General features: G+C 34.5%; 1 pseudogene; it reads right to left on the reverse strand.

The window, feature by feature from the left end:
• The window catches only part of LOC149528356 (uncharacterized), a 114,329-nt pseudogene extending 91,350 nt beyond the window's left edge, over positions 1-22,979 (reverse strand).
• Positions 22,980-23,843: the final 864 nt, after the last annotated feature.

The following is a 23,843-nucleotide window of genomic DNA, read 5'->3' on the forward strand; positions in this document are numbered from 1 at the left end:
GTGTTTTGAACATAAATTTAGTAACCCCGTTTTATCTTTCTTTGAATCCACTTAACATACAATGGCCTAGAAACTTCCTTATCACAATCAAAATTTTGAATTGGTTGAAATATCAAAGAATAACAAGAATAAATTCTCGCTAATTTTACATCCACCTTATGATTTAGGTGCTAGAGTAATGATTGTATGACATCTTTCTTCTTTCTATCAAAAGTATACTTTTCCTTAATTGATGCATTTTCAAGTACTTGAATTATTTTATTAAATTGTCCCTAGGAAGCATAAATTTATCATTTAATGTCTTATGCATTTTGACAAACAAGAGAAATGGGAGAAGTAGCCCTTTCAACTAGTATTGGTACAATGGAAAGTGAACTTGATGGTAGTGATGCTGAGGAAGAGGAAGGAAAAGATGCACCTAAAGGAACTATAAGACCATATACAATGTTATTTAAAGCATGATTGAGACAACCACAAATCTCAAAAGCACGTGCAACCTAGATAATTGTATCATAAAGATAACTTGAATATAAAAAAATTTCAAACAAAATGACAACCCTATTCAAGTATTGATCTTATGTTCTCCTCTCTCCTTTGATACAAAAGATGTGATGTTTCTCTTAGTGATGACAAAGTTGACAAAGTAGTTGGAAGAAAAGTGATAGAGTGGGAGTACTAGGAGTGTGGTTAACCCAAGAAGTAGGAAAAAGGCTCAATTTATAGAGTTGAAAGCTACATATGAAAATAGGGAATTGAATGGAAAAATTTAAAGAATTTTCATAACTGTGACAAATTGATTGCACAAGTTACTATGCACAAATAAATGCAGAAATTAAGGAAAGGGATGAAAGGGAAGGTGGAAAAAATTAATAAAAAAATTAATAAGCAAAGATTATGGAAAAGAGCACTTGGAAGAAGTTTGGAGGTAAATAAGTAGGGAGTCATGAAGCAAGATTTTAGGAGATGAAAAGTAAAATTGGAAAAGGGGTGTAAGAGTTAGTATTTTTGAATTTTGAAATTCATTAATCCATACAAAATATCAATTAGGAATTAATAATATAAAAATTCCATTATTCAAGAAATGGTGATAATTAATTAATTGCAAAAGTTAGGAGAAAGGGGAAATTAGTATGATCAAATAGTTACAAGACAAGAAAAAACTAAGGTTTATTTATTCCCAAGGGACAAATTAGTTAATGATTGGCCAATTAATGAGTTTAATGCAAAGATAACCCAATTTTGATGGTCATGATGATAATTCCAATTAATTATGATGGTTTCAAAAAGGATTAAAATATGATTGAGTGATTGGATAATGATGTCAAATTGACTAGATAAAGATTGGTGATGTGTCATGTGTTAGAGTAATTACATATTTTGTAATTAACTCTAGTCTACTTAAGCTAAACTTTAGGCATATAATAATTAATTCTTTTATTAATTTTATTGTGCAACCTCGGTTAGACCTTTTTAGGGTTTCGATCTCCTTATAAGGATGATCTCTCTTTGTAATTATTTTTTGATTCACTTTTGATGATAGAAATTTCTCTGTTTGCTCATCAAGAATGTCTCATCTATGGAATTGGTAATTTCAACCTCCATAGCTTTTTCTTCTCTCATTTTGTGATAGGTGATTGCATGCAAGTGATTCTTGGGAGATGTGGGTTGATATTTCATTAACTTCAACATGGTATCAGAGCTCCAGATCTTCATGCCCCTATTCCATTCATGAGAGATTTGGCATTGGTTTTCAAATCTAAGCTTTTAGCAATTTTTTACTAGATCTGGGAGGTCACTGATTTTAGAGGTACTTTGAGAAAAAATGGACATCGTCATTGAGCTCAAAGCATGCAAAAACCCCTATTTCAATTTTAAATATTTCCAATTTGTACACTATTGAAATATGAGGAAAAAAAATTTTGCATCTAGGTCCTATTTACACCAGCACACAAATTGAGGCAATGATTTTATTTTTATTAAAATAAATCAAAAAAAAATACAAAAACTTATTTAATTTTTTGGGAAAAAGATTTTGAATACAAGCTTTGGATATTTTTCCAAAATGGAGAACTTGTTTTTTCTTGGGTCTCGCCATCTGTGGGCCCTCTATTCAACTTGTACCTACGCAGACTTCTTAGGCCCTACATAACAGAAATTCCTTACATTGGCTTTGGCACCCACATTAGTACCTTGGTTTTTGCACATTATTTTTCGGCATCTTTTTTCTGCCCAATGCTTCACCTTGAATGATCCCAATTAGCACAATCAGTGGTGCGCTTTTGATTGGGAATCAATGTATCAGTGACATGCATGCACTTTGAGCCTTGGTTCATACACTGATTTCTCCATGCATGATTTCAAAATGATTGGTGGCATTTTTTTGGAAGGGTATTTTTGTTTTATGCATGATCTGAAATGTTGACCTTTTTTTTTGGCAGTTTATGCTATTCTCTCCATATTTTTGTGCCCTTCTATGGAGCCCAACACAAACCAATGCAATTTTTGGGGGACAAACTTTTTTTTTCTTGTTTGGAAAATCAACAGTGGTTATGCCTTAATTTTTAGCACTTTCATCTTTGACTTGGTTTTTTTTGTGTTATTTAGCAATTGGTGGCCTATGATCACCTCTGTTCACATGACTCCATGCAGTTTCCTTTGGAGGGGATCACAAAATAAATGATCTTGTATTTTATTGAGTATGATGACTACATGGTTTTGTGTATTCCAGTTGGTTTTCATCCCATTCTCAATGGCCTTTTTTTGTGGCTTCTTTCAGAGGTAGAGGTGTCAATATTGATTGGATTTGGCATGGTTTTTTGTTTCTTTAAAGAATTGACAGTGTTTGGTGTCATGGAGGAGCTTGATGCCCATGCCAACCCTTATCTCTTTTATAGCACCTTATCCAAGCTCTAATCATCATTTTTATTTTGTGGGAACTTTATTAAAGGTCAAAGTATTTATGCTTTTGTGAAAGTGGTTGAAGGCATTCAACCTAGAGATGAGCTTTACGAAAGCCTCAAATTAACTATTCAAAATCAAGAAGTAGTTTTAAAATAATCAACATGGTGGGCAGTCTATTTGGCAATGGCTTTGAGGTTAATCTTGATTGATGGTTTTGACTTTGGATCTCATGGAGTATTTTGGCACCCTTTTTCCAACATTAATGGACATGGTTGGGTCATGATTGGAGGTCCTCACAATTTTTTTGGTAGTCTTAGTCATTGCCTTGGATAGTTCTTGTCTCCATGAGCATTCAATACCAACAAAAATGTATCAACCCTTGATTTCTACATGAATTTTGGAGGAAATGTAGGCTACTTGCCTACCAATACATCCTCCTCCTATACTCCATGCCCGACATTTGATACTTTTGGAGACCTGCGGCTATTTGTGTGGAGATTTTTGTTTTTGGGTAGTATTCTTGGCCCACATCATAAAATCAGCCTCCTCAGTTTGGGCAATGCAACTTTGTTTGGGGCCACGTATTCACTTGGCCACCAGATTTTTCATCTGGCACCAGCTCTTATACTAATGACATTGTTTTTCATTCATTGTCTTGTTTCTGATAGATGGATTTTTTTTAGTAGGGGTCATTTTTCAAGCATTATTTACCCTCAATGACCATTTGACCATCAAATTTGGGCTCATCACTTGTTGACGTCAATGCCATGTTAGCACTATATCAAAACTTCATGTCACCTCTTCATTGTTTTTCTCATATCTTGCACATACAAACTCTATTTTTTGAAAATGAGTTATCATCAAAAAGTTGGTTCCAAGCCCATCAGAATGGTACAGTTAGTTTTTAGTTTTAATACTTTTTAATGGCTTTTTCTTCTATCAAACTTAGGGGTATAGTTTTGCACTCCTAGAGACATATCTTGAGCATCTGATCTTTGATTTGGGAATTCTTTATATCATTGCCCTTGAAAGGTCTTTCTAACCTCTTTTCTGTGATGCTAGTTGTTTTTCCAAATTTTTATCCAAGGACACTCTATTCAATCTTTTTCATTTTTGCATTCTGGTGGATATCTTGGTTGTTTAAGGTCTGGGAATCAATTTCATTACTTCAAATGATTTTTCATGACTTGTACTATCTATTGTATTAGTCTTATGTCTCTCCTAGTCTATTTAGACAACATTTGTATGCATTCTTACAAACACACTGAGATAGAGTGCCATACTGCATCTACATTTTTATTTTAGTTATTTTGCCTTGTTTTTTACTTCAAAATCTAAATGCATAACATGTAACTTTTCTTCTAAAATCTTTGTTCTAAATTCTCTGATTGTTCTCCACAAAAAATTCTTTTTCAAATTACCATAATGACCTCTTAATAAAGAAAATTAAATGAAACTAATAAAACTAAAATTTATAAAATGAGTAAACTTACAAAAGAAGGTAACACAACTAAAATAAAATAATAGTTTTTATTTTCTTTGTTTTTTTTTTTTATATAAATAAAATCACTTTACTTTTTTTTTTAAAGAAAAGAAATACATAATTTTTTTCTCTTTCTTTTAATAAAATAAAATTTCTCTTTCTTTTAATTTTTATTTTATGCAACCTAAGTTAGACCTTTTCAGGGTTTTCGTCTCCTTTATAAGGACGATCTCTCTTTGCAATTATTTTTTGATTCACTTTTGATAATAGAAATTTCTCTGTTTTCTCATCAAGAATGTCTCATCTATGGATCTAGTAATTTCAACCTCCATAGTTTTTGCTTCTCTCTTTTTGTGATAGGTGTTTGCATGCAGGTGATTCTTGGGAGCTATGGGGTTGATATTTCACCAACTTCAACATGGTATCAAAGCTCTAGATTTTCATGCCCCTATTCTATTCATGAGAGATTTGACATCGGTTTTTAGATCTAAGCTTGCAATAGTTTTTTATTGGATTTGGGGGTCACTAATTTTAGAAGTACTTTGAGAAAAAATGGACATTGTCATTCAGCTCAGAGCCCTCGAAAACCCCTATTTCCATATAAAATATGTCCAATTTGGACATTGTTGAAATATGAGGCAAACAAAATTTGCATCTAGGTCGTATTTACACAGGCACACAAGTCAAGGTGATGATTTTATTTTTATTAAAATAAATCGCAAATTTTTTTTACAAAAACTTATTTTGAGTTTTGGCAAAAGGATTTTGAATACAAGCCTTGGATATTTTTCCAAAATGGAGGGCTTATGTTTTCTTGGGTCATGCCATCTATGAGCCCTCTATCCAACTTGTACCTGTATAGACTTCTTGGGCCCTGCATAAAAAAAATTCCTTGCATTGGCTTTGGAACCCACATCAGTACCTTGGTTTTTGCACATTGTTTTTTGGCACCTTTTTTGTGCCCAAGGCTTCACCTTGAATGATCCCAGTCAGTGTGATCAATGGCGTGCTTTTGACTAGGAATCGATGTATTAGTGTCATGCATGCACTTTGAACCTTGGTTCATACACTGATTGGTCCACACAAGATTTCAAAATGATTGGTGGCATTATTTTTGAAGGGTGATTTTTTTTTTTATGCATGATCTAAAATGCTGACCTTTTTTTTTGGCAGTTTATGCTATTCTCTCCATATTTTTGTACCCTTTTTTGGAGCCCAACACAAACCAATGCAATTTTTGGGGGACAACTTGTTTTTTTCTTGATTGGAAAATGAACAGTGGTTATGCCTTAATTTTTGGCACTTTCATCTTTGACCTAGTCATTTTTTTGTTATTTAGCAATTGGTGGCCTACGATCACCTCTGTTCACATGACTCCATGCAATCTTTTTTGGAGGGGATCACTAAATAAATGAGCTTGTATTTTATTGAGTATGATGGCTACATGGTTTTATGTGTTCCAGTTGGTTTTTAGCTCATTCTCCATGGCCTTTTTTGGTGGTTTCTTTCAGAGGTGGAGGTGTCGATGTTGATTGGAATTGGCGTGGTTTTTGGTTTCCTTAAAGAATTGACAGTGTTTGGTATCATGGAGGAGCTTGATGCCCATACTAACCCTTATCTCTTTCATAGCACCTTATTCAAGCTCTGATCATCATTTTTTTTTTGTGGGAACTTTATTAAAGGTCAGAGTATTTATGCTTAAATTGTGACATTGGTTGAAGGCATTCAACCTAGAGATGAGCTTTACAAAAGCCTCTAATTAACTATTCAAAATCAAGAAGTAGTTTTAAAATACTCAACATGGTGGGCGGTCTGTTTGGCAATGGCTTTGAGGTTAATCTTGATTGATGGCTTTGACTTTAGATTTGATGGAGTATTTTGGCACCCATTTTCCACCATTAATGGACATAATTGGGTCATGATTGGAGGTCCTCACATATTTTTTGGCATTCAATACCAACAAGAATGTATTAGCCCTTGATTTGCACATGAATTTTGAAGGAAATGTAGGCTACTTTCCTACTAATACCTCCTCCTCTGGTACTCCATTCCCAACATTTGATACTTTTGGAGACTTGCAGCTATTTGTGTGGAGTTTTTTGTTTTTGGGTAGTATTCTTGGCCCACATCATAAAATCTGCCTCCTCAGTTTGGGCAATGCAACTTTGTTTGGGGCTACGTATTCACTTGGCCACCAAATTTTTAATCTGGCACCAGCTCTTATATTGACAACATTTTTTTTCATTCATTGTCTTGTTTCTGACAACTTGATTTTTTTTCGATAGGGGTCATTTTTCAAGCATTATTTTGCCTTGATGACCATTTGACCATCAAATTTGGGCATATCGCTTGCTGACATCAATGCCATGTTAGCACTACATGAGTGTCACCTCTTCGTTGTTTTTCTCATATCTCATGCATATAAACTCTATTTTTTGAAAACAAGATATCATCAAAAAGTTGGTTCTTAGTCCATCACAATGGTATAGTTAGTTTTTGGTTTCAATACTTTTTTAATGGCTTTTTTTGCTATCAAATTCAGGGGTATAGTTTTGCACTCCTAGAGACATATCTTGAGCATCTGATCTCTAATTTGGGAATTCTTTATATCATTGTCCTCGAAAGGTCTTTCTAACCTCTTTTTAGTGATGGTTGTTTTTCCAAATTTTTCTCCAAGCACATTCTATTCAATCTTTTTCATTTTTGCATTATGGTGGATATCTTGGTTTTTTAAGGTTTAGGGATCGATTTCATTGCTTCAAATGATTCGTCATGACTTGTACTATCTATTGTATTAGTCTTATGTCTCTTTTGGCCTATTTAGAAATCATTTGTATGCATTCTTACAAACACATTAAGATAAAGAAAAATAAATATAACTAATAAAACTAAAAATTTTAAAATGAGTAAACTTACAAAAGAAGGTAACACAACTAAAATTAAATAATAGTTTTTATTTTATTTATTTATTTTTAAAAAAAAAAAATTACTTTACTTTTTTTTAAAGAAAAGAAATACATTAAAAAAAATTCTCTTTCTTTTAATATAAAATAAATAAATATTCTTTATTTATTTACATTCTTTTCACAAAATAGATTTATCTTTTTATAATAAAATAAATAAATGTCCTTTCTTTAAAATTAAAAAAACTTATTTCCCACTCAAAAATCTTATTACAATTTTATTAATTAATGTGCAATTAAATTGCATACAATTAGTTTAATCATTAACAATAATTAGAGCCCACTAATTATGTGGAACTATGATTTCATTATCATTAATTAAATATTCATGATAAATAAATATTTAGTCTTTGATCATTTTAATCTATCCTTTTTCCAACTTTCACATTTAGACTTTTTAAATCAAATCTTTTAAATAAAAAATAAATATTTAATTAATTTAATTTCTCAATTAATTAAATATTATGATATCATAATTCTTCCTTTTATTTAAATAATATTTAATAATTATAATATTATGTGATTGATCTAAATATTATAATTAAACATTTTACCAAATTAATAGCATAGTCCAATCCTCATAAGCAAAACCATTCAAAACCCAAACTCAAATAACACACATAAAGAAAAACTCGCGGGTTTAAAAAGGGGTAGAGAGTTAGTTACAAGTCCTCCTTGCAAGACAAGTATTTAGGCTCTGGCTAGGATTGGACCTGATCGTTATCTTCACATTCTTACCATTGAGATATTCCAGTAGGGCATGCTCATCCTGGCAATTTAGGGAAGTCCATGCTCGGTACCTGCATCCTACATAAAAGATGAGTATATGCACGTGTGTGTGCACACACACACATATGTATATATATATGTATGTATGTATATATTAATGTATATATGTATGTGTGTGCGTGTGTGTGTGTATAAGCATATATATATATATATATCAGTGTGTGTATATGTGTATGTGTATGTATATGTATATGTATGTATATATGTATATGTGTGTGTGTATATATATATGTATATGCCTATATATATATCAGTGTGTGTATATGTATATGTATATGTATATGTACATGTATATGTATGTATGTATGTATGTATGTACATCTAAACTAAACAAACAATGTCAAGGAGTGGTACATTGTGTAGATCTTGACAAGTAGGTGACTACAACTCCCTCCCTTAACCACATCAAACATGTCAGACAGAAAAGTAAAATAGAAACACACACCATACACATGCCTGTGTGGGGTAAGTACCATTATAAATCATGAGTCAACTCATCAAATACCCAGTTACAAAAATGCATTACTATGAATGTAAAACGATCATCATTAAAGACATATCATTTGACATCGTTATGAAAGAAATCACATTTACTAAGTAAGAATCATTAAAGCAATATTAACATGTAAGTAATCATAATCTTTAGACAACACGTGCAATATAATCAATTATGATCATAATTGATATTTTGAAGTTATGAAATAACATCATACCATAAATCTCTGAAACTAATACATGTATGAAATAGGCCTAAAAGAGTTCAACATATATAATATAAAGTAAACTAAGGCTAGGCATTACAATATTTACATTTGTCTTACTTTTACATTCTTTCTCATTTTAAGGTTAATCCCTAAATGGGAGCTTGATGAAGGAAAAGTTATCCCCATGAAAAAATTTCTATTTATATTGTGTAAAAGAGAAAATTTGCAAAATTTTGAAGCAACAAATTTGGATTTTAGATTTAAGGCTTTTGGTTTCTATCAAAGTTTTAGATTTGAAGGTTTTCAATATAGACAAGGTAAAGGAATACCTCAACTCTTCCCATATATTCCCTTACCTTAGGTTGACCCTTACCTCCAGATCGTCCCTTACCTGGCGGCTCTAGATTCTTAGAATCAACAGATTTCAATCTTATGGTTCTATATCTTACACAATTTCTATTTTTGTTATAGTCTAATAGTTAGGTTTTAGATTTTAAGTGGTACTCCTCTACCATCCCTCAAGGTGAGTTTGATACCTTTTTTCATTTTATAGTTCACTTAATTTTATGTATCATGTATCTCATCTTTTCATGTGTTTATCCATCATATGTTATTTTACATTACTTGCATTTCAATTAGTCAATATACTTAGTTTAAGCCAATTTATTAAAAACAATCAAATCAAGACACATAAATAAAAAGGGACAAAAATAACCAATAGAAAGAGATCATTTGAGTATACAAACTTGAAAGGTCTTGGATTTAGTAGTTGGACCCCTTACATGCATTTTGGGTTGTGCTATCTAATTTGGACCCTTTGGACAATTATGCTTGAAGGTCAATCTTTCTCTTTCCCTAATGTGCACCTAAAATTTGGGTTTCAATATACACCATATTTCACATTATCATTGCGCACCTAATTTTTATGTTACACCTATAATGGAGAATAAATATTCTCATTATTCAAATGATAAAGATGAAGCATTAAGAGTTCCTCTTTCTCAAGTCCAATTTCTTACTCATGGATTTTGAAAAGTTTGAAAATTGGTTATCTCAAGAACATCATAATCCTAAGACTCTTTCGACTATAGAAAATTTAAAGAAACTAATTTAAAATGATGAGAAATATATTAAACTCTCTCGTAGTATTTCTCATCACATTATTTCTAATATTAAACCTATAATAGAATGTGATCGAGATATAGGTTATGTTCCTCCTCCTACAAGTGTTGAAACCTCTTTACTTATTTATACTTTAATCCTAGCATTTCTACTCATGCTCCACACATCATCACCACTTCAATTAAATCGCCCAATCCCACACATGTGAGTCTTCCTAATCCTATTATTTCATCTCTTCCTACAAGTATTTTGTGTGTGTCATTACCCTTATCTATGCCTTCATAGAATTGTGTTAATATTTCATATTTAAATATTCTTCATCAAATCCTCCTAAAATTCATCATGCTCCTTCCACCATTCATTTTTCTTCTCATAATAGATTCCTACCATTTCTAGTGTTCCTTCTCTCATTTCTTCTATTGATACTATCATTAATAGCTTAGCTGAAAGTATTTTTTCTTTGCAAAAATAACTTTCTTATTTGACTCAATCCAAGTTTAGCATTCCTACTAGTGATATTGCTAGTCATTAATCACTTGACATTAACCAAGCCATTATCTTGCACACTATGGAGATTACACATCTTGAGATAATGGTAAGCATGATGATATAAATCATATTAAATTTTTCTAAACCTCGCAGTGTAATTTTCCTCACGACTATAAGTTCATAACAAAGTTATTCACTCGAACCTTTTGAGGCAAATCCTTGCAATGGTATACATTTTTCTTTGCCTCTGTATTCTATTTTTTTTTAAAGCTCGATAATGCTTTCATTTAACAATTAAAAAATAGCTTTGGTCTTCAAACTTCTTTAACTAATTTGATGCAATGTAAATAAGGTCTTAAAGAAAAAATTAGTGACTCTATTGTTAGATTTAAAAATTTGTACACTTAAATTTGTTATCTTGTGTTTGATGTTGATATACAATGTATTCTCATTTTTCATTTAGAAAAGAAATTAGAGATAAGATTTTCCTTAATATTTTCTCTTCATTCTTGCAATTGTGTACAGTGCTTCATCATTACCAACTTTGAGTGAGTCAATTTGAGAGCACCACTCTAATGGCTCATATTCCCATTGATAAGAGTGATAATGCATCCAATTTTAAAAAAATTAGGACAATGTGCATATCTAGAACCATACTTAAAAGAACTTGAAGAGCTCTCACCAAAATCATACTTTTACTTTTCCTTGGAATGAGTAACTTTTAAATGAAGTTTCAAACATATGTAATTATCACCAAATCTTACCATTTTATAATAAGATAACTCACCAACCAATGTATCTCTAATTACAGTGGAAACTATTTTGGTTTCCTTAATTGCATCAACTTTGTTCATATAAGAAAATGGCAAGGATCAAAGTTTATTCATGACAAGTTCATATTCTTTTAATGTTCCACTAGTATATTTGGGTATGTGCACCAAGTTGTGGTGCCAAAAGGGGGGTATAAGTGGACACCTTTTTCTAAAATCAGCAATTTCTGAACTTCGCCAAGAGTTTGAAGATAGTTACGCTCAAAATTTTAAAGATATGGCAAAAACAAAAGTAGTAATCCTTTGAATCTAGTTTATAAACTACTAACTTTTTTTCAAAATGGTTTAGTTTTAGGCCCTCAAAAAAGGGGGCCACAAAAAGAGGTACTATTTTTTCAGAAAAAACATAACATAGTGCAAAGTGTGGCCCCCCTAAAATTTTAACTTATATTTTGAAATTATTTAATCACTCTGCTCAAAAGTTACCTAATACCATCCAAAAATTTTGGGTAATTTTATAATGTGTATTTTTTTTATGAATTTTGTAAGTGGACACATCCCAAAAATGTGAAATATATGTGTGCTCCCCTAGAAATTATTGAAAACTAATCCAAAATAAAAACTTCTTTTTTTCAAAGTGAGTAGAATGTAGTCTAGTTTCTAAAAAACCAACTTTTTGCAAAATTTGATGAATGAGCCAAAATCTATGCCCCAATTAGTACATGTTGGTTTTTGAGAGAAATTGGACATAGCATTAAAAGAAATTATAGCTGAAAGGCTTGAAATATTTAAATTTAAAATAAATTATATGGTTATATAGCTAACACACATATCTATAGTACTATGTAACATAATTTTATCGATTCTCAACCATAGGAAAACTTGAACGAGAGCACAGAAGAAAAAACAAGCATTTTTTGTATGCTTGATGCAAAACATATCTCAAACTATTTTAGAGCCTCCAAACCTTTGGGTTGGATCCCCAAGGAAAATCCAAGCCTTAGACTTGGTGGTATCCAATGCTTTAGATAGTGTGTGCATGCAATAGTGCGTGCGCGATATTTAAAAGCATTTTAAAAATTCAAGGCTTAAATAGCACGTATGCGCTATAGTGCATGTGCGCTATTTAAACCTTTTTTTTAAATTGAAAACTTAAATAGCACATACACACTATAGCATGTACACACTATTTAATTCTTCAATTTTAATAGAAATGATGTATAAGGAGAGAGGGAAGGAGAGAGGTAGAGAGGGAGAGAGGGTAAAGAGTGAGAGAGAGATTAGAGGTTGGGAAGAAAGTAGGGGATATGATGTAGAGTGACAGAGAAGAATAGAAAGATAGAAGGAATGAGGGAAGAGCACAGAGAGAGAGAGAGAGAGAGAGAGAGAGAGAGAGAGAGAGAGGAGAGAGAGAATGGGGAAAGGAGAGAGGGAGGCATGGGAGTTCAAAGCATACGTGGGATAGGATGCATAGAGGGACATATAATAGGGGATGGGAGAGGGAGAGAAGAGGGAGGGAGCAAGGGAGAGAGAGAGAGAGAGAGAGAGAGAGAGAGAGAGAGAGAGAGAGAGAGAGAGAGAGAGGAATGGAGAGGGAAAGGGAGAGAGAGAGAGAGAGAGGGGGGAGGGAGGAGTGAGAGAGAGAGAGAGAGAGAGAGAGAGAGCGTAGGGGATGGGAGTTCAAAGCATATGTGGGATAGGATGCATAGAAAGAGAGAGGGACATATAGTAGGGGATGGAAGAGAGAGAGAGAGAGAGAGAGAGAGAGAGAGAGAGAGAGAGAGAGAGAGAGAGAGAGGATAGGGTAGGGAGGGAGAAATGGGGAGAGACGAAGGGAGAAATGGAGAGGGAAGGAGGGAGGGATGCAGGGGGAGAGAGAGAGAGAGAGAGTAGGGGATGAGATTTCAAAGTGTACATGAGATACGATTCATGAGAGGGACATAGAGTAGGGGACGGGAGAGGGGAGAATGTGTGTATGAGAGAGAGAGAGAGAGAGAGAGAGGAATGGTGGTTGAAAAAGTACATGGGAATAGGATGCATAGAAATAGAGAGAGGGACACCGAGTAGGGGATGGGAGTGGGATATATATATATATATAGAGAGAGAGAGAGAGTAGAGGATGGGGGATCAAAGGGTACATGGGATACAATGCATATAAAGAGAGGGAAGGACACATAGTAGGGGTTGTGAGAGGGTGGGATTGGGATAGAGAGATAGAGAGGTGAGAGAGAGAGAGAGAGAGGGAGAAAGGGAGAGGGAGAGGGGGGAGAGAGAGAGAGAGAGAGAGGTGTGGGATTTCAAAGTGTACGTGGAATAGGATGCATAGAGGGACATAGAGTAGGGGATGGGAGAGGAAGAGGGAGAGAGACAGAGACAAAGAGAGTGAGAGAGAGAGAGAGAGACACACACACACACACAGAAGATGGGTAGCAAGAGAGGGAGGGATGGGAGTTCAAAGCGTACGTGGGATAGGATGAATGAGGGACATACAGTAGGGGGTGGGAGAGGGAGAGAGAGAGAGAGAGAGAGAGAGAGAGAGGAGAGAGAGAGAGAGAGAGAGAGGATGGGATAGGGAGGATGGAGAGAGGAGAATGGAGATTGAGGGAGGGAGGGAGGGAGGGAGGGAGGAGGGGGAGAGAGAGAGAGAGAGAGAGAGAGAGAGAGAGAGAGAAGAGGTATGGTATTTCAAAGCATACGTGGGATAGGATGCATAGAGGGACACAGAGTAGGGGGATGGGAGAGGAAGAGAGAGGGGAGAGAGAGAGAGAGAGAGAGAGAGAGAGAGAGAGAGAGAGAGAGAGAGAGAGAGAGAGAGAGAGAGAGGATGGGCAGGGAGAGAGGGAGGGATGGAAGTTCAAAGCATGTGTGGGATAGGATGCATAGAGGTACATAGAGTAGGGGATGGGAGAGGGGGAGAGAGAGAGAGGGGTAGGGAGAGAGGGAGGGAGAAATGGAGAGAGGGGAATGGAGAGGGAGGGAGGGAGGAAGGGAGAAAGGGAGGGAGACAGGGAGAGGGAGAGAGAGAGAGAGAGTAGGGGATGGGAGTTCAAAGTGTAGGTCACATAATATTCATAGAAGTGAGAGGGGCATAGAGTACGGGATGGGAGAGGGAGGGAAGGAGAGAGAGAGAGAGAGAGAGAGAGAGAGAGAGAGAGAGGAATGGTGGTTCAAAGAGTACATTGAATAGGATCCATAGAAAGAGAGAGAGGGACATAGAGTAGGGGATAGGAGTGGGATAGGGAGGGAGTGAGAGAGAGAGTGTGTGTGTGGGAGAGAGAGAGAGAGATAGGGAGTAGAGGATGGGGATCAAAGGGTACATGGGATATGATGCATAGAAAAGGAGGGAGGGACACGCAGTAGGGGATGTGAGAGGGTGGGGATTGGGATAGAGAGATAGAGAGGCGAGAGAGAGAGAGAGAGAGAGAGAGTAGAGGATGGGGGATCAAAGGCACATGGGATATGATGCATAGAAAGAGAGGGAGGGACACACAGTAGGGAATGTGAGAGGGTGGGATTAGGATAGAGAGATAGAGAGGCGAGAAAGAGAGAGAGAGAGAGGAATGGTGGTTCAAAGCATACATGGAATAGGATGCATATATATATATATATATATATATATATATATATATATATATATATATATATATATATATATATATATATATATATATATATATATATATAGAGAGAGAGAGAGAGGGACGTAAAGTATTAGATGATAGAAGGAGAGGGAGAGAGGGGGAGAGAGAGGGAGAGGGAGAGGGAGGGAGGGAGGGAGAGAGAGAGAGAGGAGAGAGAGAGAGAGAGAGAGAGAGAGAGAGAGAGAGATATTGACAAGGAGTAGAGGGTGGGGGTTCAAAGAGTACATGGGATAGGATTCATAGAAAGAGAGAAAGGGACATAAATTAGGGGTTGAGAGAGAGAGAAGGGGGGGATGAGGAAAGGAGTATGAGATAGGATGCAGAGAGAGAGAGAGAGAGAGAGAGAGAGAGAGAGAGGATGGGGGTTCAAAGAGTACATGGGATAGGATTCATAGAAAGAGAGAAAGGGACACAAATTAGGGGTTGAGAGAGAGAGAGAGAGTATTGGATGATAGAGGGAGAGGGAGGGAGGGGGAAGAGAGAGAGGGAGAGGGGGAGAGAGATAGGAAGAGGGAGGGAGCGAGGTGGAGAGAGAGAGAGAGAGAGGATGGGGTAGGGAGAAATGGGGAGAGAGGGAGGGAGAAATGGAGAGGGAAGGAGAGAGGGAGGGAGGGGGGGAGGGGGGAGGGAGAGAGAGATAGAGAGAGAGAGAGAGAGAGAGAGAGAGAGAGAGAGAGAGAGAGTAGGGGATGGGAGTTTAGAGCATACATGGGATAGGATTCATAGAAAGAGAGAGGGACATAGAGTAGGGGATGGGAGGGAGGGAGGGAGAGAGAGAGAGAGAGAGAGAGAGAGAGAGAGAGAGAGAGAGTAGTAGATAGGAAAGAGACGGTGAGATTGATAGGGAGTAGAGGATGGGGGTTCAAAGAGTACATGGATTAGGATGCATAGAAATAGAGAGAGGGACATAGAGTAGGGGATGGGAGAGAGAGAGAGAGAGAGAGAGAGAGAGAGAGAGAGAGAGGGAGTAGAGGATGGGGGATCAAAGGGTATATGGGATACAATGCATAGAAAGAGTGGGAGGGACACACAGTAGGGGATGTGAGAGGGTGGGATTGGGAGGGGGAGAGAGAGAGAGGGGGGGGGATGAGGGAAAGAGTAAGAGATAGGATGCAAAGAAAGATGGAGAGGATGGGGTAGGGAGGGAGGGAGAGAGAGAGAGAGGATGAAGTAGGGAGAGGGAGGGAGAAATGGAGAGGGAAGGGGGGGAGAGAGAGAGAGAGAGAGAGAGAGAGAGAGGAATGGGGGTTCAAAGAGTATGTGGGATAGGAAGTTAATAAAGAGAGAGAGGGGACATAGAGTAGTGGATGATAGAGGGAGGGAGAGAGAGAGGGGGGGAGAGGGAGGAGGGAAAGATTATGGGATAGGATGCAGAGAGAGAGAGAGAGAGGATGGGGTAGGGAGAGAGGGAGGGAGAAATGGAGAGAGAGGGTGGAGGGAGAGAGGGGGGAGAGAGAGAGAGTACGAATTTTTATTTTGTAAGTGATAACCAATAGTGTGTATGCACTATAGCGTGCATGTGCTATTGAGAAATCCATTTTTCCATAGCGCATACATGCTATAGCATGCACATGCTATTGAGAAATCCATTTTTCCATAGCGTGTATGTGCTATGGCTTGGGATTAACAAGCCTTACCCAAGTCATAGTGCGTGTGCGCTATTGAAAATTTTTAAGAAAAAAAATGTGTCATATTTTTGGCAATACAACTTGGTGCATTCACCCATCTATTTTCACAAACAAGTTTGATCACCTTTTGCACATAGGTACTAGTATTCTCATCTTCAAGATCTGAAGCTTTCCTTTCAAACTTTACAACTTTCCTTTCTAATGCCAGTTGGTTCGAAATAAAAGAGGAAGGATGAGAGTTATAGTTGGACATGGTCCATTACAGAGGAGTATTTTCAGAAGCAAATAGTTGTCCCAACTAGATGTTGGAAAATAAGAAAGAAGGAAATATATCAGTAGTGGATACTTGTTCCAGCTAGGTGTTGGAAGAGAAGAAAAAAAATGTTAGTAGTGGCTACTTCATTTTGTTAAGTCATATCGACAAAAAATTTCCTACCATGGGTGTTTGATGCAGGAGTATCTTACATCACAAAAATAAAGGAGGCATGATAATAATAATAAAAAAAAAATTAAAAATATTTTTTAAAAAAAAATTGGACGATGGAGAAAGTGACGAAAATTAGAGGAAAAATATATTTTTAAAAAAATTAAAAAGAAAAAAAAGGGGGAAAAGGAATATCTATTTTAAGGTGCATAGGTGGCATAAATAGAAAAATAAGACATATTGTTGTGATTTCATTTATTGAGGTGTGTAGGTGGCATCTTAGAAGTTTGTGAAAAGTTCCTTAAATCATGCATGCAATATTTGTTTGGCCACATGGTGGTACTTAGTTGTATTTGGGTGAGAATTAAATATTTATTGTGAGGTAATTATATTTACCTTTTATCCCACATTAGTTGTGTTCATAATATCTTGGGTGCTAAGTTCCTATATAAGCAAGGCTTATGATCATTTGTAATCAAGCTCTTCAAGTAGAAGCTCTTCATGTATAAGCTCTTCAAGTGTAGGCTCTTGTAGTGAAGCTCTCAAGGTGTAATCTCTTCTTGTATAGAAGCATTATAGGTGAAGGATCTTAATGTGTAAGATCTTGGTTGGGAAGTTCTTCTTGGTGAAGCTCTTTGGTTGTAAGCTCTTCTTGTAGAAGCTCTTGGTTCAGAAGCTTTATTTTTGTAAACTATCATATTTTAAGAATTTTGAGTTCTCTCATTTGGAGAATATTGTAAGGATTTTCAAGTATAATAAAAGCATGCTCTGTGAAGCATTTTGTCATCTATTTCTCTCCATATTGCTATGATTTTGGCAATAAGTTTGTAACGGTGGTCATGGCCCTTCATCACTTTCTTTACAGAGGTATCTCCTACATGCAATGTTTCAAATTTTACCCATATCCCTTATACGACCTCTAATTCCATGGCATTATTGTACTCTAGATCTAATAAGACACTATATAGGGCCTCCTTGGCTCTCATGTATATCCAAATCCCTTATTTTGATCAAGGGTAGTAGTCAAATCGGGAGGTTTTTAATATTATTTGTAGCTTCCTAATACTTCATTCTCATGCATATTACATGTGTAATCATTCTACCCTTCCAAATTGTATAGTTTGTTCCATCAAACATCAAAATTTATATCCTAAAAAACACCACAACACGTAACAGTAGAATTTTTTTCCATAAAAACCCAATTAAGTCAAAAACTTAAAAGAGGATCAAATCCACTAGATGATGTACTAGCACAAATACCCTACTAAAGGTACAAAGAGATGCATATGCATTCAAGCACATTGTGTAAAGGTCACACTCAAAATAAAGAGGGCAATAATCCATAGTTTACAACAAAGAGAGGTACCGTCTTGCATGGATAAGAGGGCTAGATTTAGAGTGTTAAAAATAAGAAATATAATTTCAAAAATTTTGTTCTTTAAGAAATTTTAGAATTTGATTTAAATAAATAATACTTTATCTTATTTTAAAATAATAATAAAATGATTTAAGATAAATTACAAGAAAGTTAGATATTATAATATTACTTTTAAAAAGAAATTTGCTTTATTTTATTATAATTTTTATAAATTGATACCATTTAATTTACTTATACTTTTTCCACTTCTAAGAAGTACTCTAAGAAGCATTATATATTATTAACTAATTATGTCATTATACATGCCACGTATGTCTCTTGGCCACCTTCTCACCCTATAACAAACTAAAATAGACTAAGAACCGAACAACTATATTACCAAAATCGATCTTAGTAAATCTTTCTTCTCATGTATATGGTAAGCTGGGATAATAGTGTAAAATGATCATTGGGTTTTTCATTTGTTGAAATTATAATAGTGGTTCTACTCTTAGCCACTATTAGTTAATCGTTAGAATGTGTCCATTAAGTCACTCCAAAATGTACAAATTGATATAATTCTAGATGTGAGTTGGATACAACAGGTATCTAATCCAGACAGCCAGCAACTCTATCTCTTACTCTTCTTCATTGTAAGAACTAACAAAAATATTAACTTGATAGCACTTAAAACAAAACATAGGGGCTTTACAGTCTTTTCTCATTATAATTGTAGTCTTTATACAGATTACACAATCTGAATATTGACGGTAAAATGGAGAGTTTTCTTTCTAATCTGTGCATCTACGAATCAACTACGTGCAAACTAACTGTTAAATTAACCTGCACACATAACTGGATAACGATTTCACAATGATATGAAAAACTGAAATGCATGACGGCGTGCATGGCAATTTAACAGGATAGTATTTAAACTGTAACAATTTTGGTTGCTTGATTTAGTTTTAAATGTTAAAATAAAATTATTTATTTACATATCAATACTTGTACCAACACTTCTAGGAGGGGACCATTTACAATTTTGGCGAGCGATTTGTGAATGATTTTTACGCTTTAAAGAAGGTTTCATATATTTTCTCATCATGTGTGAAGAGAGAATTCTTAAAGGCAAAGGATGGACATTTTGTAGGCTACCAATCATGGTATTGAAATATTTTACTTAAATAAGGAAGTTTAAAGAAATATTGGGGAAAAAAATAGCTCCAATTAAACCTTGACCATCAAGAGGAATATACTTAACAAATGCTTAACAAATGCTTGTTGCAATGAGGCTTCTACATTTTATGAAATCTATAATTTTTATAATGAAAAATATAATAGATATAATTAGTATATAATTTTTAAATATATAAATAAATAGTTTTTATGAATGTGATTTACATGTACAGTAAGTTAAATTAGGTTTTAGCAAAGATCTTATCTATTTTAGTTCATGAATAAACAAGTCTATATGGCACCTAGAATTTAACTCACAAGGATAAAATTTTAAAAATGTCATAATATTATAAGAATAATTAAGTATTAACAAATGAAATAGTTTTTCATAGAATTAATCTATGACTTACAAACTACTAAAAACAAAATAATTTTATTAATTGATTATAAAAAATTGACTAGTTGGTATGGTCATATCAATTATGAGATACATTTTAATTGATTTGTGGGGTTGTATTTGACTAGTTGGTATTGAATATTGTATTTGATTGATGTTTGGTTGACTAAGATAAATAAGTTAGAATTATCCATTCAAATTCAAATTATTATGTGCACACAATTTCAAAATGTACTAACTATAAATTATTTTATAGTTCTATTATTTTGGTAATCTTTATATGATGTTACCTTTTATGTTGCACAAAATCGATGGTTGTTCTTGTTCTTGTGGAAGTTTTCGTCATAATGCAAAGTGTCTCCAAATTAATTAATTGCCTAGGAATATTCTCCATGCCAATCCACAAATATTTCTTAAAAATTTAAGCTACAAACGAGAGTAATATTGCCCCCAAAAAATTAAAGGCAGGTCTTTTCGTACTGACACATACTAAATGGTCATAGTTTTCAGGTGAGAAAAACACTTCTATTAAATTAATTTCCATGTCATAGGCCTATTTACTGTTTTTTCTCTCTCCCCGAATTTACTGCCTATCTTTGTGTGTTGCAGTCTCATCTGCACTTGCCAGCGATAATTTATCGTTTTTTATTGTATGTTCAATGCACTAAAATCATTACGAGAATATTGTTGGTGTTTTTTAATAGATTTTCTTTCAAACCTGATAAGCATGGGAAGGAATGAATTTGAGCGGCATCTGCTTCGTTTTCTTGTGAGAATTAGATTTGACAGTAATCTATTTTGAATTATTCTTGGGAGATTTGATGAGGCGGATACAATCTGAGTTTGTGAGAAAGCACAATGTTTGATTTTATTATTAACTATTTTTTATAGTTGAATGCTTCTGGGGTTGGTAAGCAGTACCACTGGAGATAAAAATCTTTGGCGTTTTATCTCAGTACTGCCCCTTTCTTTGAAAACAAACCTTTGATTCTTTTTCATGATATTTGTAGCAACGTTGATATTTAAAATTGCTTATATTGTTTACTTAAATTTCAAGACGAAGTCAGTAGCAATTGGAAACAGAATAGCCTATCGGCTAAAACCATTGTTTTACATACAAATGTCAAATTCTTTTAATTTCTGTACTTTTACATGATCTATTCCAACTCGTTTCCCTTCTAAAACATTTTTATTTTGTATAGTTGCAATAGTTCTAATTTTAAAAGGTTTTATAATTGAGACTTAAAATTTGTATTATTTGTTTCAAACATTATTTTTAATCTCCATATCACTCTTTCTAAATAGGTTAACATTTTTTAATGGTCATTTTTTCAACCTTTTACAATTCGTGTAGCTTCTTTGCCAAACCAACATATGTACAATAGCTCTATTTCCAGTCAAGAGTATAAAATTTGAATGTATCAACTGAGCACCACCTTAGGGTACAGTACAAGCTGTTCAACAGCCATTTTCTCAAAAAATTAATCTACACAAACATAAATAGATTCAATATTTGAATCTTCATAAGCTCCTGCCTCACAGGATTATCAATATAATTGTGCACAACGGTTAGCACGCTGTATAAAGAGGCAATCTTGAATGAATATGGCTTTGCCCAAGATACAGATAGCTCTTTTTATGTTTTGATATTCCCATCTGCGAAATTGCAGCACACAGAACATCTACAAGACCCATATTTGTTTCTTGTTTTTGAAACTCTTTTTCTGAAAGTGACAAAAGAGCATTATCAACTACATCAACAAGTGAGGACTGCAGATTCCTCCATATGCACTTCTCTTCTGGGCTTAAATTATCCCTGTCTTGCTTTCTGTTTGGCTTAAATAGCTCCATATTAGATTTTGTATAAAACAGAAGCCAAGGATGGTCTGTAAAAGAAAGGGGAAAATGCATAAGAAAAACCTCGCAACAAATATAAAAATTTATATCAAAAAATTTCAAAACTAGAAAAATATACATACTCAAAGCTTCCTCTGGAGAAACCCTCTTCTCAACATCTCTTGAAAGCATTCTGGAAAGAAAATCCTTTGCAGGTTCAGAAACAGACTTCCACTTATCAGTGTGGAAATCCAGCTGTACATATTTCACTGCCTCAACAATGGCGTCCGCAGAATCCCCACAAAATGGTAATCTACCAATCAAGAGGGCATGGAGGATGACACCAGTTGCCCATACATCCACCTTCTCCGTATATTGCCCTGCCAAAACTTCAGGGGCAACATATGCTGGACTGCCCGCCAAACCTGATAAATTTTGGCCTATATTCAATACAAACAAGAAGTTTCAATTGATCAGTAATCTTGCTAATTTATCTATTTTAAAATGATTAGGATTCATAAAATGAAAAGAACTGTAAGTTTTGGATCCCATACCATTTGCAACATGCAGAGACATGCCAAAATCAGACAATTTCATTTGTCCATCACTTGTGAGAAGAATGTTCTCAGGTTTTATATCCCTGTGAACAACTCCCATCTCATGGCAGTGTAGAATTACACTGAGCAACTGTTTGACCAATTGTGCAGCTTCTCTCTCAGAATAAAATTTCTTTTTCAAATAATCAACCAAACATCCTCTAGAGCAAACCTCCATTACGAGATGCAAAGAGTCTGTATCTTCATACACTGAATGAAGTGTTACAATGTTGGGGTGACCAGACAAATGCTGCATAATCTCCACTTCTTTGTAAACATTTTGTGGACAATCTTTGGACACAGTCTTGCATGCCATGTCTTCTCCTGTGACTCTGTTCTTGCACATCTTTACAACTCCATATTTGCCTCTGCCCAAAATTGACCCCATATAATAATCAGATTCGATACTGTGGTCTTTGATGATTTGGGTGGTTTCCTCTATGCAACCACATTTTCTCTTAATGCCTCTTGGAGTTGTATCACTCAAGCGGATCCCCCTTCTTGGAGTAGAAAGAGTTACAACTGGTGCATGATGATTATGAGAAGAGCCCAATTGTTTTTGAAGTGCAGAAGGAGAGGCAGAGGATGAGGCTGATGCACCATCATCACATGAGCAAATCACATGTTGTGATTCAATACTATCTACACCTGTGCTGTTCATCCTCCTTTTCTTTACATGATTCATGCTTGCCTCGAAATTCAATTGCTTTGCTTCTGACAAAGAACGATGAATTTCAACAGATATTTATAATTATTTTGATGCGGGAAACTTTTATTATCTTCTTGTTTTTTATGGGTGGAAGGAAGACATGCAAGGCCTTAAACAACCAGTTTAGAAATTGCCTTCCTAATGTAACTGGAAAGAAGAAAAGATTTTTGTTTTTATGTAATTATAAAGTGAGAGATTTTAACCAATTCAGTTAAAGAAAAGTTAGTAACATATCTTGATTTATTATGCATTTAATCTTTAATCTATGGCAATCAATTTTGAAATAATATTATATATATATATAGTTTTTTATTTGTTTGAGAAAATATATTTGATAAATAGAAATGTTTCTATTTTTTTTTTCAAATGAACTAACATTGGCTATGGCTATTTGTCATAAACTAGAATAGTTTAATTAAATAAAATAGTATTTTATTTGAAAGTATATTTTTAAGTTGATAGGCTTATTTCCGCCGGCAAATTGTTAGCCTTGTCGTCGGATTTTCTAAATGTTAGAAAATTTTCGATTACTAATTCTCATCCAAATCCAAGAAAATATTTCTATTATTTTTCCCTCCTCCTCTATAGGGTTTTCTTGTTATTTCCTTTTCCATGTCTAGCTTTTTTAACTTCCCATGTTTAAATATCAACATAGTTGTTTGAGGTTTACAATTTGTTCATTTTTCCCATTTTGAATTGATATAGTTTGAAGCCTTCAAACCTGTTTGCATTATTACAATGTGGTGAGTTTTTCTCAAATTTGTATGAATGTTATTGTCATGCCCAATTTTTACGAGGTAAAACAATGCCAATTTTTTTTAAATTTTAAATTTAATATTATTAATATATAGAACTTTA

Source organism: Cupressus sempervirens, chromosome 11 (genome assembly GCF_028749045.1).
Source record: "Cupressus sempervirens isolate cs-2001-9-10 chromosome 11, ASM2874904v1, whole genome shotgun sequence".
Lineage (NCBI taxonomy): Eukaryota > Viridiplantae > Streptophyta > Pinopsida > Cupressales > Cupressaceae > Cupressus > Cupressus sempervirens.